The sequence below is a fragment of the Lonchura striata genome, chromosome 3 (genome assembly GCF_050655825.1).
Source record: "Lonchura striata isolate lonStrDom1 chromosome 3, ASM5065582v1, whole genome shotgun sequence".
NCBI classification, from domain to species: Eukaryota; Metazoa; Chordata; class Aves; order Passeriformes; family Estrildidae; genus Lonchura; species Lonchura striata.
Genome location: NC_140705.1, coordinates 11,768,375 through 11,782,142, shown reverse-complemented (window position 1 = coordinate 11,782,142; position 13,768 = coordinate 11,768,375). Strand labels below are relative to the sequence as shown.

General features: G+C 36.7%; 1 long non-coding RNA gene across 1 annotated transcript in view; it reads left to right on the top strand.

Annotated features, from left to right (window-relative positions):
* The window catches only part of LOC146767792 (uncharacterized), a 45,131-nt gene that overhangs the window by 20,215 nt on the left and 11,148 nt on the right, over positions 1-13,768 (top strand). The window contains exon 2 of the long non-coding RNA XR_014953572.1: positions 9,159-9,240. This is a non-coding gene — a long non-coding RNA (uncharacterized LOC146767792). The remainder of the gene's footprint in view (positions 1-9,158; positions 9,241-13,768) is intronic.

Sequence of the window (13,768 nt, the reverse complement as noted above, 5' to 3'; positions counted from 1 at the left end):
TTTGAGAAAATATCCTTGCATTTTCAGATAAGTAAGGCTAATAGAAGTAAAAAAACACATTTATGTGTATGTTGAAACCAAGTCATTCTGTGGTTAGCAAAAAGAAGCAAGAACTTGTATGCCTCCATGAGTTGCAACTTCTTCAGTTGCACTCAAAAAAGTCTTTTCTTATCTAGAGGTCAGGTGTCTAGCCTAAATTCTGGTTTTGAGGAGAGAGAAAATCTCCATAGAGCAAGGCCTATTCTACCTTGCATTAGGCCAAATTGCCTTCATAGGAAATATTCCTTTTTTCTTTGGCTCATCAGAAAGTCTTGACAATCAATTTTGCATAGCTAGATTCCTAATTTTTATAAAGAGGAAATAATGTCATCTTCCTCTAAATGGGCCTTCAGCTGTCCTTGCCTTTAAGTGTTTCTGGATCTTACTCTCCAGTGCTGTGCAGAACTACTGGTGAACAGTATCCTGCTGATGGCTAATGAAATTGTTTTCCAAGGTGGATATGATAGATTATTTCAGTTTTCTGTTCAAAATCAGTGCTTCAGTTTGGGATCAGGCAGGGTCAAGACTCATCTAGGCATGGCAGGGAAGCAGCCAGGCGTCTGATACCATAATGAAAGTAACATCACAACAGACTGATAAATCCCGTTTTCCTCAAAGGAGATTTAGGTTAATGGAGGTTACAGAAGTGGGCAGGCAGTTAAGCAAAACTTATCATTTATGGTTTGTCTCCAGCCATGATTTCATGATCTTGTTATTGCAGAAAGCAGGTGATCTCAGCTGTGCCAAATGCTTTGTTCAAAAAGTGAAGGCATCTGTGAAAATTCACAGACCCTTCTAGCACAAAACTCTACTTGGCAGTCTTGAGAAGCCAACACTTTCCCTCCATCAAAGCTGTGACTCTGACTTCTACACCACAGCTTCATAATGAGTGAGGAAGTAACATTTAAGGCTATTTGAATACAGAAGTTTGTCTAGTCCATGTCTGTTCATATAAACCAGAAGTTGCCAAGTGTTCTTTAAACATTTGACCTGTTGATTCCTCTTCTCCCCATTGTGAAATGACATGAGGGGTTCACCACATGATGAGCAGGGGCGTGCACATCAGGTTGTATTGGCAAAGTGTCCATTCTTATTACAAACATCATGTCTCTGTGGCACAAGGCTTATTCCATGGAATGTGTGCTTTGGAGTCATAGAATCATAGAACCATTAAAGTTGGAAAAGACTGTCAAGATCATCCAGTCCAACCTTTTACCAAACACTGCTATGCCACTAAACCATGTCACAAAGTGCCATGTCTACTTGTTTCTTAAACATTTCCAGGAATGGTGACTCGACCACTTCTAGTAGGACTTTACCTAGTCCTACTAGGTAAACTGGACTTCAGAGTGGCTGTTCTTGGCTCTTGAGAAGCAATGCAGTTTCTGTTCCTCTTCATGAGTCTTGTGGTACCCAGCTGCTTTGTGAGCTGGACTGTTGTCATTGTACTGTGGGACCCCTGAGTGATGCCTCGAGAGGCTGATCTGGAACAGAAACTAGACAGAGTTAATGAAATAAAGTAGGAATTTATCTTAAAAGTATACACCTTGGGCAGTACACGACCCTGACTGGGGCTCTGCCCAAGATGAACCCAAGATGGATGATCATCTTGGGTTTATCTTGGGCAGAGTTTTCACACTTTTTTAACTTTTGGTCCATTTACATATTGGGGTTAATTGCCCAATTAGAGCTTCAGGTTAGAAGTCTTATCCTCCTGGTTTGTTCTCTTCAATCTGCCATTGTTTATGCTTTTTGGGCATGAGGCTGTAACAGCTGCCCTTGGTTCTCAGGCTGGAAAAGGATTGTTTTGTCTAACTACCCTGTGAAGAGAATTTACTAACACTTAATATGAAGTTTAGAGTTACACACCAAGGCAGTACAGAATCTGAAAGATATTAAAGCTAGAACTTAAGGCATCATGAGGGACACAGAGATGACATGTGGGACATGCACTTGTGACCAGGAGGGTTGTCCTGGGCTCTGCAAAAAAAGAAAATATTTTTCCATTGACTGTTAGAGCATCACAGCTGTGGTGCAGGTCACAGAACCCTCAGGCGCATCCTGCCATTACCTCTCATATTTTTATTGAATTTATTTATAGTAGCAAAAGCACCTAAAGAATTGGGAGGAGCAAGTGTGTGTACAGGGTATTGAGAGACCTATGGCATGCAGAGAGCCCTTTGAAGCTGCCTTTTATTTCCAGGTACAACTGACCAAATTCCCTATCTTGTTTCGGTGTGCTGGCTGCAGATATTGCATAGGGAAAAGCAGGACAGTGACTTCACACAAGTACTTAATTGAACATAAAAATTGCAAGTGAGCAATAAGGAGTCATAGTCCTGTGGTGTAGTTGAATACTGATGTGTCTTCCCTTGCGGGAAACAGTATCTGCTGTATTCTGAAAACTTCAGCTTTTGCAGCATCCATAAATCAGATCCACGATTAATTTTTCTCTCCTGAGAATCTGCTGTGAAAGAAACCTCATCTGAGATCCCTGGCTTCTATTTAGCTGCCATCTCTAGCTTCAGTAAAGAGCCACATGAGAACTCTCTTCAAGACAAAATATGTCTATTGCATATTTCTGTGCAATACTCAGTGAAAGGGATTAAACCATCTTTTCTGCCAAAGTCTTTCACTCTTTCCTTTAGATTCACTACTCTTTCCATGCTTACATAACAAGTTGTTAGCTTCTCAAAATGTTGCTTAGAGGATTTGCAGGCAGAAAGAAAATTCTTGGAATCTGTCCTTTCTTCTGTTTATCCATAGATGGTGGCAGGGACTTCCTTGCTCTTCACAGCTTCAGGCCAGGTTTACAACCACCCTGGCTGAAGAATGTCTGTGCTGTAATTCCTACATTGTACCAGGATATTTTTATTTTTTCCTCTTTGAAGAGTTCTTGCAGAAAATCACTAGAAAGTGCTTAAGGAGCAGATAAGCATTTATCTGGCATACTTCCCCTAAAAATGAAGGGGAACCTTGGTTCTTTTGAAAATGAAGGGAAAACCCTTGGTTCTTTTGAACAGAAGTGACATTTGGTTACAAATCTTCTCAGCAACAGCCTGCATAAACAACATAACAGGGCTTGGAGAACTTCCACCTGGACTTCATCCCTGCCTCATTGTAACAGGGACACAAGTACTGTGCAGGATCTGAGATGGAAAGACTGGGATGTATCCAGAGACCTTGAAAATACACCATCAGAAGCCAGGAGAAGAAAAATGGCCAGGAGGTTTTGGATCCTTTCCTGATAGATGATAAAAAGATTTCATTTCAAATTTGACAGAGAATGATAGGATTTCTTCATTTCATAGACACTGAGAAGAGCAGCCACTCTGGGAAGGTTTTTTCTATACTGCTGGAAGACAGTGGAGCCAGTGGCTTTCATTGGCTAATGTCTATGCCCTCAGAGGGTTTGGCAAATCTATGTGTGACAGGAAAAACTTTTATGAAATCATTAATTTATGCAGCTTTTATTTATTAATAGCATTAATTTATGCATAAATGCTGCAACAAAATACTGTTGGCAGAACATTTTCTCTTTATTTAATCTTTCTCCATTAGAAGGATGGTGGAAGTCCTGATCCTTGCTTGTGCAGGTACCCCTTTCAATTTTTTAGTCACCAGTGCATCTGAACTTACCTCTGGAATTTTGGAAATACAATAGAGCAATAGCTACATCAGAATGATTAAATTGGTATGCTCTTAAATTCCCACAGGATGTACCAAGGGACAGAACCATCATCCAAACCTCTCTTGCACAAAGGACTTTTCTTGAAAACACCTATTAGAATACATGCCTTGAATCCATCACTTAGTTCTTCAGTACTAAGTATGCTTCAAATCAGACAATCCATGTTATTCTGGAGCTCTCTCAGGACTGTTGTATAAAGCTGTAACAAGGTGGGTGCTGGCCTCTTCTCCCAGGCAACAGACAGGACAAGAGGACATGACCTCAAATTTTGCCAAGAATGGTTCAGGCTGGACACCAAGAAGAATTTCTTCACTGAAAGGATGGTCAAGCACTGGAAGGGCTGCCCAGGGATGTGGTTGAGTCACTGTACCTGGAAGTGTTCAAGATATGACTGCATATGTCACTTGGTTTAGTTGGGGTAGTGGTGTTCAGCCAATGGTTGGACTCAATGATCTTGGAGGTATTTTCCAATCTTAATTATTCTGTGATTCTATGTGTAGGAAAGAGCTATTGTATATTTTTACACATTTCTCCATCAATCTGACTTCCTTCTACTCTACTTGTCATAGTTGGCATAAATGCTGGGGACATTTGCAATCTCTTTCTGACTTTATCAGCTCCTGGTAGAAAAGCTTCTTAATCCTTGGACTATTACTTTCAACAGTCAAAGTTTAATCATGATTTTAGGGTAGCTGGTACTTTCTTTCCAGTTCAAATTTATTGAATCAAGTTTGCACAAAAAATAACCAAACAAGGAAACCCCCAGAAAATCACAAGAGAGAGATATGTGACATAGATAATTTATTATCTATTGTGACCATGGAGAAAATGTAAATATTCTCTTCCCTTGGGTTCAAGATCCAAAAGGAGTAACCATTATGTAATGAAGGCCTGATAGTTAATTTCTGATCACTATTGCTTGGCAGTCCTGTGCTGAGTCTGCCCTTCAACCAAGTTGCAATCTGTAAAATTTCCAATGTGCCCTGACTGATAACTGAGCCTCTTAGGAAAGAGTTGTTACTGGGAGCACTTTGTACCCAGGGTGAGGCTAAATGAGCCCAGGGAAGTTAATGCCTTTTTATAGATGTCCATTGCACTGCAGTGAATATTAAACTACTATTATGTCTTCATTTCAGGAAGAGGGGTTTTAGATTATATAACTTCAGAACTAGTCCAATGCTTATTCCAGTAAGCACAAAATTCTCTTATTCAGTCAATGAACTATTCATTATTGTCTCATTTTAAAATGGAAAGAAAATACCCATTGAACAGAAGGTTTAAGTGCTGTGGGAAGTTCTTTATAAGCTTTTGATTTGTGCTCTTGAAGTGTTTTGCAGAGAGACAGTCAATGAAATAAAGACAAGGGCAACAAATCAACAAATTCACCTTGAATAAAGCCCTTGAAAATGTAACAATAAAAAGTTAAGCAAAATATAATGGACTATGAATTAAAATCAGTCAACTAGTGGATGGCTGTATATGAAAAGTAATAATACTATATAGCAATGTTATAGAATCATAAAAATATTCCACAATTTTGTTTTCCAGGACTGTTCTTTGATCATTCAGGAATTAAAATGTTAATTTAAGAGAAACACAGCACTTATTATGAAAAATATGTACTCAAAATGTACTAAGGCTTCTTAGATACATTTATATCTATATTGATACCTAGGGTGTCTTATAGAATCATAGAAACATATATGCTTAGAAAAGTAGGAAGTATGCCAAGAATTGAAATTATGTATTCTCCTTACAAGATGTTCATATTTCTGAAATCAGTTCTTTCAAGGAATGTGAGTTCTAACAAGAATACATTTAACCAAGAGAGGGAATCAGTGTCTTGGTGTGACTTTGAAAAAAAACTGAAAAACTGTAGGTATCAGAAGCTAGAAATCCTTAATTTCTGTCATTAACCTATAAACTGTAGGTGTTAAAAAATAGAAATCCTCAAGGTCTGTCATTAACCTAGCCCTCCATCCTTTTGCAAGGAGTTGATAGTAAAACTACAAATATATTGCAAAAACCATGGATTAATAAAACACCACCATTTTTTATGAACACACCTGATTTATACTTTTCATAAAACCTTTACTCCTTGATCAGTAGCAATAGGACCTCCTAAAGGTTTTTCTTCCACCATTATTATAGACCCTTTTACATATTGAAAGGACTCAATAAGATCTCCCTGGAGCCTTTGATTCTCCAGGATGAATATCTCCAACTCCCTCAACCTTTCCTCACGCCTTTTAGCAGAATCACAAAAGCAATGGAAAGGACAGAAATGAGGTCATATCGTGGATTCTTAGGAGGTCATATCAATGAAGGGAGCCACTGCAAATTCTCATTTTGAGTAAAATAAGCCACAGTTTGTAGCCTTTCTGGCATTAGTTGCTACCTTTTGCAGACTCTAACGACCCTTTGAATTTATTCACCTTTTGTTAGGTGCCACACTAACTATGATTAAAAGGCTCTGGGGAGGGGAGAGGAGAGTTGTGCAAGAAATTAAGGTGATGAGTCAAGTCAGAGAAGGTCTATAAATCTTGTTTGTAATGCTTACAGTATTTATAATACAAAAATGACAAGTAGATGTAGATTTGGATGGACTTTTCTAATCAACACCTTATAAAAAAGACCTATATTTCTTAACTGGAACACAAGAAATGTGGAAGAGTCCCAAATCTTGAAGTCTTGAGAAAGTATCAGTATGAAAGTTTTCTGTCAATCAATCCTGTGCCCCTCGTGTAGTGCCTTGGGTCATCTCTATAACAAATAAACAAAGCAAAGCAAAACAAAACAGGAAAAAAAGGCAGTGGTCTCCTGGAATGGGAGAGGGAAAGGAACTGTGTCATTTTTATGGTAATTGCCACTTTCCACCTATGTTCTCTAAAATTGCAGTCAGACACTGAAAAAAAGGAAATATTTCTCAGCACCCTTCTGTGCCTGTGAAATGTGTTGCTCAGAAAGCAGAGTATCTATCTCTAAAAGTGATATTTGTCCAACTTTGCCTAGTGTTTGTACTCACAGGATACATCACAGGACTGCATTTTCTGGAAAACAATTTTAGGAGAATTTTGTATTTTTCAGATATTTATGTCATAATTAGTCATTCTCATAGCTAGGTGTTTGCTCTGGGCAGAATTAACGCTCTTGTGTTCTCAGAACACCCTTTCACTTAAATGCCCTTATCTGCCCCAGGGGCAGCATATTATGAATGCCCCCAGAAATGCTCCTGCACTCATGTGTCATTTTAGTTGGATTCAAAGAACCCTTTGGGGTAGGACATCAGGGATTTTTTCTGGGGACTTACATTGTTCATGACCCTGCCAGACATCATGACATTTTTGCGTAGCCAGACTGTTTACACTGAGCAGCATGTTTAAGGAAACAATCAATGTGCTTTTTCCAATCTATACAGATCTTTGACACTGTTTATTTCCAGATATTTATTATATCTAATTTGACAGCATTTCTTCCCTTTCTCCAGGCTGAAGCAAATAAACTTTGGATAACTATTCTTCATGATTCCACAAAACACTGGAAGAGTAGCCACAAGGGAAATAGGTGGTTTTGATCTGTCACTTACATTCTTCAATTGTTAGTTTTTGTTTGTTTTTTTTCTTGTTTGTCTTGCTTTACCTAATAATACTTACTCTCTCTTCTAAACAATTTTTTATCAAAGTCTGCAATTATTTTTTCATATTCTTCATTTTCTAATAAAGTCTTTAATTTCCCAGAAGACTATGGAGCACTGCACATTGAACCTCAGACAAACACTGTAAAAAATTTTGAAACTTGATAGCATAAAAATGCTGATTTTCTATATACGCTGCTTATTTGCTTATGTTCAGAGCCTTATGCCTGCATTTTAAGATTACTTTGTGCAATGGCTGTGCTGAAAAAGGACTTTTTCTAAAGCTGAATTGATTTTCCATTTTTGGGCCAGAGGGAATGACAGTCATCATTTAACATGACTATAGAAAAATATCATAGACCTCGGCTGTGCAATCTTTGAATTTGGTCTTCTGCTCCTAATTAAACTACAGAATTTCTTTATAGAGAGGTAATGAATTATAAAGACTTCCAATCAAATATATGTCTTATGAGAATATGTACAAATGGTTATTTACTCTCATTGTGAAATTACTATCATTGTTATAATGCATATCATATTTTCACTTAAAATTTTGATTTAATGCTAACTCCTCTCAAGAGAGCAATCTTAGCCAAATGAAAGGAAAACTGGAGCAGCTGGAATACTCACTGAAACATTTTTATCTGAAGGGATCCAGTGGCAGGTTCAAGAGTTCACATGTTTTAAGCAAACCAGACTAAATAGACGCTGTGTGATCTGCCTCTACCCAGAAGTGAGCACCCTTCAAGCTGGCTGATAATAGTTCTCTCCTTCACCTCATCTTCACCTGACTAGACATGGGCAGCTCCCCAAGCCTGGTAGGTCTAGACTTCACCTACCAGGAGAACCTCACATTCTGGACTCCTCCCTTTTTCTCTCAGTCACTGTGCTGTGGTGACCAGAAAGTGGACATAGATTTCCATATATGATTTCCTTTTGTTTATCAGAGTATCTTCTCAGCTTTTCCTCACACATTAAGAACTTCATATTCATTCCTCTTGAACTCATTCCTGAGGTTTCTCAAGCAATCTCCAATTTGAAGCTCTACCCTCTGGTGTGAAATTCACCCTCTGTCGTCTACTGAGGGATAGTCTGCCTCATCATACAGACTATTTATGAAGCTGTTGAACAACATCAACCTCAGTACAAACTACGGGATGCTGCTCTTGTCAACAGCTTCCAAAGAGGTGTCAAGTCACGGGTTAATATCTTTTGAGCCCAGTTGTTTAGACAATTTTTAACCCATCTATCAATCCAGCAAGCTCCTCAGCAAGTGAACACAGTGGGGTGTGCCAAATGTCAAAACTAGAGCACGATCTTCCTTTGTTCATGTCACAGCCCTCAAGGGGCTCCATCAGTCTAATATGGCAGAGATCATAATCAAAGGTGGCTCACTCATGGCAGTGCTCTCTGCAGGTTTTGGGAAATCCCCGACAACCTCGCAGATTTCAATGCAAACAGCTTCTCTAGGTGGTCCCTAAACTGCTCTTCTTCAGTTGTCTCTCCCTCACTTTTCCACCTTCTCCTGCTATGTATAGGGATCCAGAGAAGTAGGATTTTTCTGCCTGAAATTCATTTGATTGGAAAAGTTGTGATCAGCAATACCAAACACTATCATTTTTATCTCCTGGTTAAAGCAGTTTTCTCTTGTCAAGCCAAAAGGTATAGAAAGCAAGCAGTGATTGCACTTGCAGCTTGATAGTTTTGTAAACAATATAACTCAAGTAGATAATCCAAGTTGTCATCTCTCTGTAGATTCAAATAAAAAAAATTATTACAATTTGTCTTTTGCAGGATGATCTGGCTGGTTGATACACTATGATAAGTACCATACTTAAGGACTAGAGGCCTCCTCTTTAGCTTCCCCAGGACGTCAGTGAGTACAGATGACATCTCTTGCCCTACAGATGTGTCAGATTAAGTATTCACAAGCAACTTCAATAGGTGAAGAGTTTTCTAGAAGGGTCAAGGACACAGTTTTAGATATACAACTTTGTGTTTCCTGGCAAAAACCCTGCATTTTAAAACAGCAATGACAAAGAGTTGGGTCTTGTTTACCTAGCTTCATGAGATGAAGAAAATCTGACACATTTTAAAATATAAAAACTGATGTTCAATATATTACTGTATGACAATATTGCCTAAAGGAGCAATACAGCTTAACACTTTAGGTAACTGTGTCCTTTCCATCACAACTACAGTTTGTGAAATAGTTCCTTGGATTAATGTTTTCTGAGTAGGCAGGGATATTTTTAAATATCTCTTTTATTATCGTCATTCTCATTCATTTGATTGGTTTCCATTATATGATTTTATTTTATATTGTATTTTAGCTCTCCATCAACTTGGTTATTCATAAACTCCTACACACAGAAGGAAGCAATATTAGTAAATCATTCAGCAGTAATAATTGAATTTGTCAGATTTTGCTAAGCTATTCATGCCACCACAAAACCACGAACACTCATTGTTTTAAAAGGGGGCATTCCCCCAAGTATTGATTAAAAAATAATTGTTTAAATTCTTCTGAAAGTAAGAAATAATAAAACTAATCTGGTTTGAACTATAACTGAGTGAAGCAGATCTAATTTAGGTAAAATATGGGGGGGTTTTTTGTTACTATTTCTTTAGTGACATATTTAATTGAAACCAAAATACAGTTCTTACTTTAGGAGTTCAATCTTTTTTTTAATGAAAATTATTTCATGAAAAATAAGTAAACATAATGCTTGCATTGCTGTCTAACTGATCTGATATCTTGTGCAGGGCTGGCAGACCCATTGCCAAAGCCATACAGAAAGGCTCTTGAGCAAGGTAGATTTTGCTTTTGACCTTTTTACCCCTCTATATGATCATTTCAGCCTTGCATTTTCTGACAAACTTCACAGCATAATAAAAATTATCAGCTCACGACACAAGATGACTGTAGGTTATTCCATAAAACTTTAATTTTTCAAGTTGAAATAATGATCACAATAAAAAGTCACCATTTTTATTGGAAATGTCAAAAATTAATTATAGCAACACCTATAAGCAATATCTTACATTTTTTACACTGCTTTTAACTTGCAGATATTTTTGACTTAATAGTTGCACTACACTAGGTGTTTGTGTATCTGAAAAGATATTGCTGGATTTTATTAGCAACTAAATTGTTTTCCACCCTACATAAAGAGTCTAATTTACTGAAATGAACATTTTCCTCATCAAATTTGTTGTGAATAAAAATCTTCTAATCAGTAATTTTGTTTACATTTTAAAATATAAATTTCAAGACTAAATAATATTGTGACTTAAACATTTTGCTTAGAGAAAGGGATTTCCTTCCTTATCCCAAGTGGTATCAATAAGGAGTGATTTTAAAAAATATTGTGTCAATTCTTTTTAGCATTACTTTTCATTCTTTTAAAAACAGTTCTTACATTCTCACCTTTTTTCAGCTGAAATATGACAACACTAACTGCTTGCCTTTTTTCTTCCTATTTAATTTTCTGAAATTGCCATTTCATTTGTGTTCCACAATCAGATTTCCTGCTGAAGTGCTGAGCTCTATCTATATGTAAATTGGATAATCTTTCAAAGACAGAAAAGGAACCACTATTTAATGTGAATCTTCATTTCCATAAGAAATTAAGAACTAGGATTTTTTATAATAATAAATTATTACTATAGAAATTGGTTAAGAAAGAGCATGACAACATTTTTTGTCAATCATTAGTAGGTTTTTTTGTATTTATTGGATTCATAAATATTGAAAAAAATTGTCTTCATAATCTCCTTTGTTTATAGTGGGTTTTTTCCAGAAAATATCATGAAAAAATACCTTACCTACTTTAATTTTTCCAGTGTAATCTCTTTTATCAACAATTGATTCACTTTATTGTAAACAATTTTAAATAGTAGACAGCTAATCTCAATGGTTGTTAAGAAGCACCCTCACTAAATCAAATATATTTATTATGTATACTCATTTTTTATCTAGCAAAAGTGTCTGAAAATATTCAGAAAAAAAGAAATCACAGACAAGAGAAAAGCATAGATCCAGCATATCACAGAATACAAATATGAAAAATACACTCAAAAGGAAGTACACATTTATCTTTTAACATTGCAGGTTTCTGATCAAGATTTCTGAAAAAAGTATGGCCATAAACTGTCTTTCTAGTGCCTGATTGTGGAAAAAAAATATGTTAGTATGCAGTTCTTTATCTGTGAAATAATCTAATTTTGGATATAGATTTGCTGTTATTTCCCCCTGTCAAAGAATATAGATGTCTAAAGGAAAAGCAGAGGCAACATGACAGGCAACGTCATGAGGCCATATGTTCTACACAAACTATGAAAGTCAAACTGAGATCTGTTCCAGTATTTTAGGCTAAAAACAAGATATGTGCTAAGATTTCCAGCTATTTTCAAAATTATATCACTTTTCAGCAAATGGAATTATTTTATGAACAGTGTGATGAATCTGACTACACCATGAAAATCCGTGTAACTGTGCAGGAAATGATGTGCTTTCGGCTATTTTGGGCCAACTACATATATATTTACACACATGCAAAAATTAATGGCACTATTTCAAAAGTTCATTACTCAAAATTAATAGCTACACTGCAAAATATCAGAAAACTAAACTTGTATTTGAGAGTACATTTCTAAGATCTGGGAGATAATTTCTAGTGGAGACCCTAAAAATGATCTTGTGACATAAACTGCAAGTGGGAGCATTTACAAAGGTTTAATAATGCTAACTTTTGGGGTATTTTCTCTGGCTGAATAGAAGGACAGAGCTAGAAAACTTGTAATTGAGTAATTAGTGAGAAATTGTCAAAATATAAAAGGATCAAAATTTCTAAGAATAAGATGTCAACAAAGACAAAATGCAGTTAAAGGATATGTGACATGCAAAATTAATCAATTTACCCGCAAATTATTTGAGGGTGAAATTTATCTCACCAAATATAGACATCTACATTATAGCATCCATAGCAGATCTCAGCCACTAAGGTCTCTTAGGGTCCCTTAGAGGAATAAACAAATTCTGGTGCAAATATGTCTTGTCTTAAAGTAAACATCCAAAATATGCCAAAGGAATCGTTCCCTCAAAGGGTGATTAGGTCAGATACAGACATCCATATTTTTGATATCTAATGTTAGACAAGATGAATTCAACCTTTCAGTATTGCTTTAAATCTTGCTTAGTCTCAAAAGGTTGGTTGAAGAGTAATATCCTCTTTCTAACTTCTAAGCAGGTTTTATGCTATGACCAATTCTGTTGGGTCCTGGAGTGCTTAATCTGGCAGTGAAGAGAATATTTGCATTTATGGACCTGGTGGAGTGTTTTGTTTTGTTTTGTTTTGTTTTGTTTTGTTTTGTTTTGTTTTTAAGACATATTTGTTTGATTTGGTTTGGGGTTGAGATTTTGTTTTATTTGGAATTGGGGGAGGGATTGAAAGGGGGGGTTTGCTTTTCATGGAAGGCTTCAAAAAAATATCAGTTTCATAATGTGGAGCTATCAGTGTCACAATTAATCTGGACTGAACAGATGGGCATTCAAATTCACATTGAGGATGTTATGTGGATCAGTGCTCACATAATTATTTGTGTATCAGTGACAGGACATTAGGTCACTGGATAATTTTGCCCTCTGCCAGATCATTTGCCTGCATTCAGAATGAGCATCAATCAAAAAACATTAGTTCTGCTAAAAGGTGTAGAAAGGCTCCAGTAGCCACCAGCTAATCTTTGAGTTGCAAAACTAATACTATTTTTTTTTGGTCTCAAACTGTAGTAGCAAAGAAATGAGTTGTTAGCTCTGTGAGGTTTTAGATACTAATATATGGCTGGGGCAGAAGACTCCCTTTATCAAGGACACCAGAGTGATGTTTTCACAAATACTAATTATAGGAACTGTGCTCTTCTCACTTCAGATGTCTGTCATCATCTTTTTTTCACATATGTGGTAACTGTAAGAAAAAAATCAAAGAGAGTGGTGGTTTCCCCCAGTACCAAACATGGAGCTCTACGAGAATACAGGAAAACACTCTTACAAAATTTCTTCTTTCCTTTCACAAGGTTCTTCTTTGATTTCTGATCAGAAAAAGCAATATGTTCCCCACAACCCCTTCTGGTCTCCCTTTCTCCATTAAAAAAGTTTCAATTTGAGTTAATATATCATACAATGTGGGGGCCAATTCTTGCTTAGAGAAAGAAATTTTGATGCCCTTAACTGTCTCTGGGAATAGCCCTTGGAAATTTCATAGCCCTGGTCAGTAATATTCAGATGAGTTCACAAGAATTAGCAGCATTTTCTAAATAGATATCCCAGGCCTCCAGCCTTCTCCCAGAAGAAAGGAGTCAGACAGGGAGCAGGTAGAGGAATGCCAGGAGCTTTAAGCAAAGGA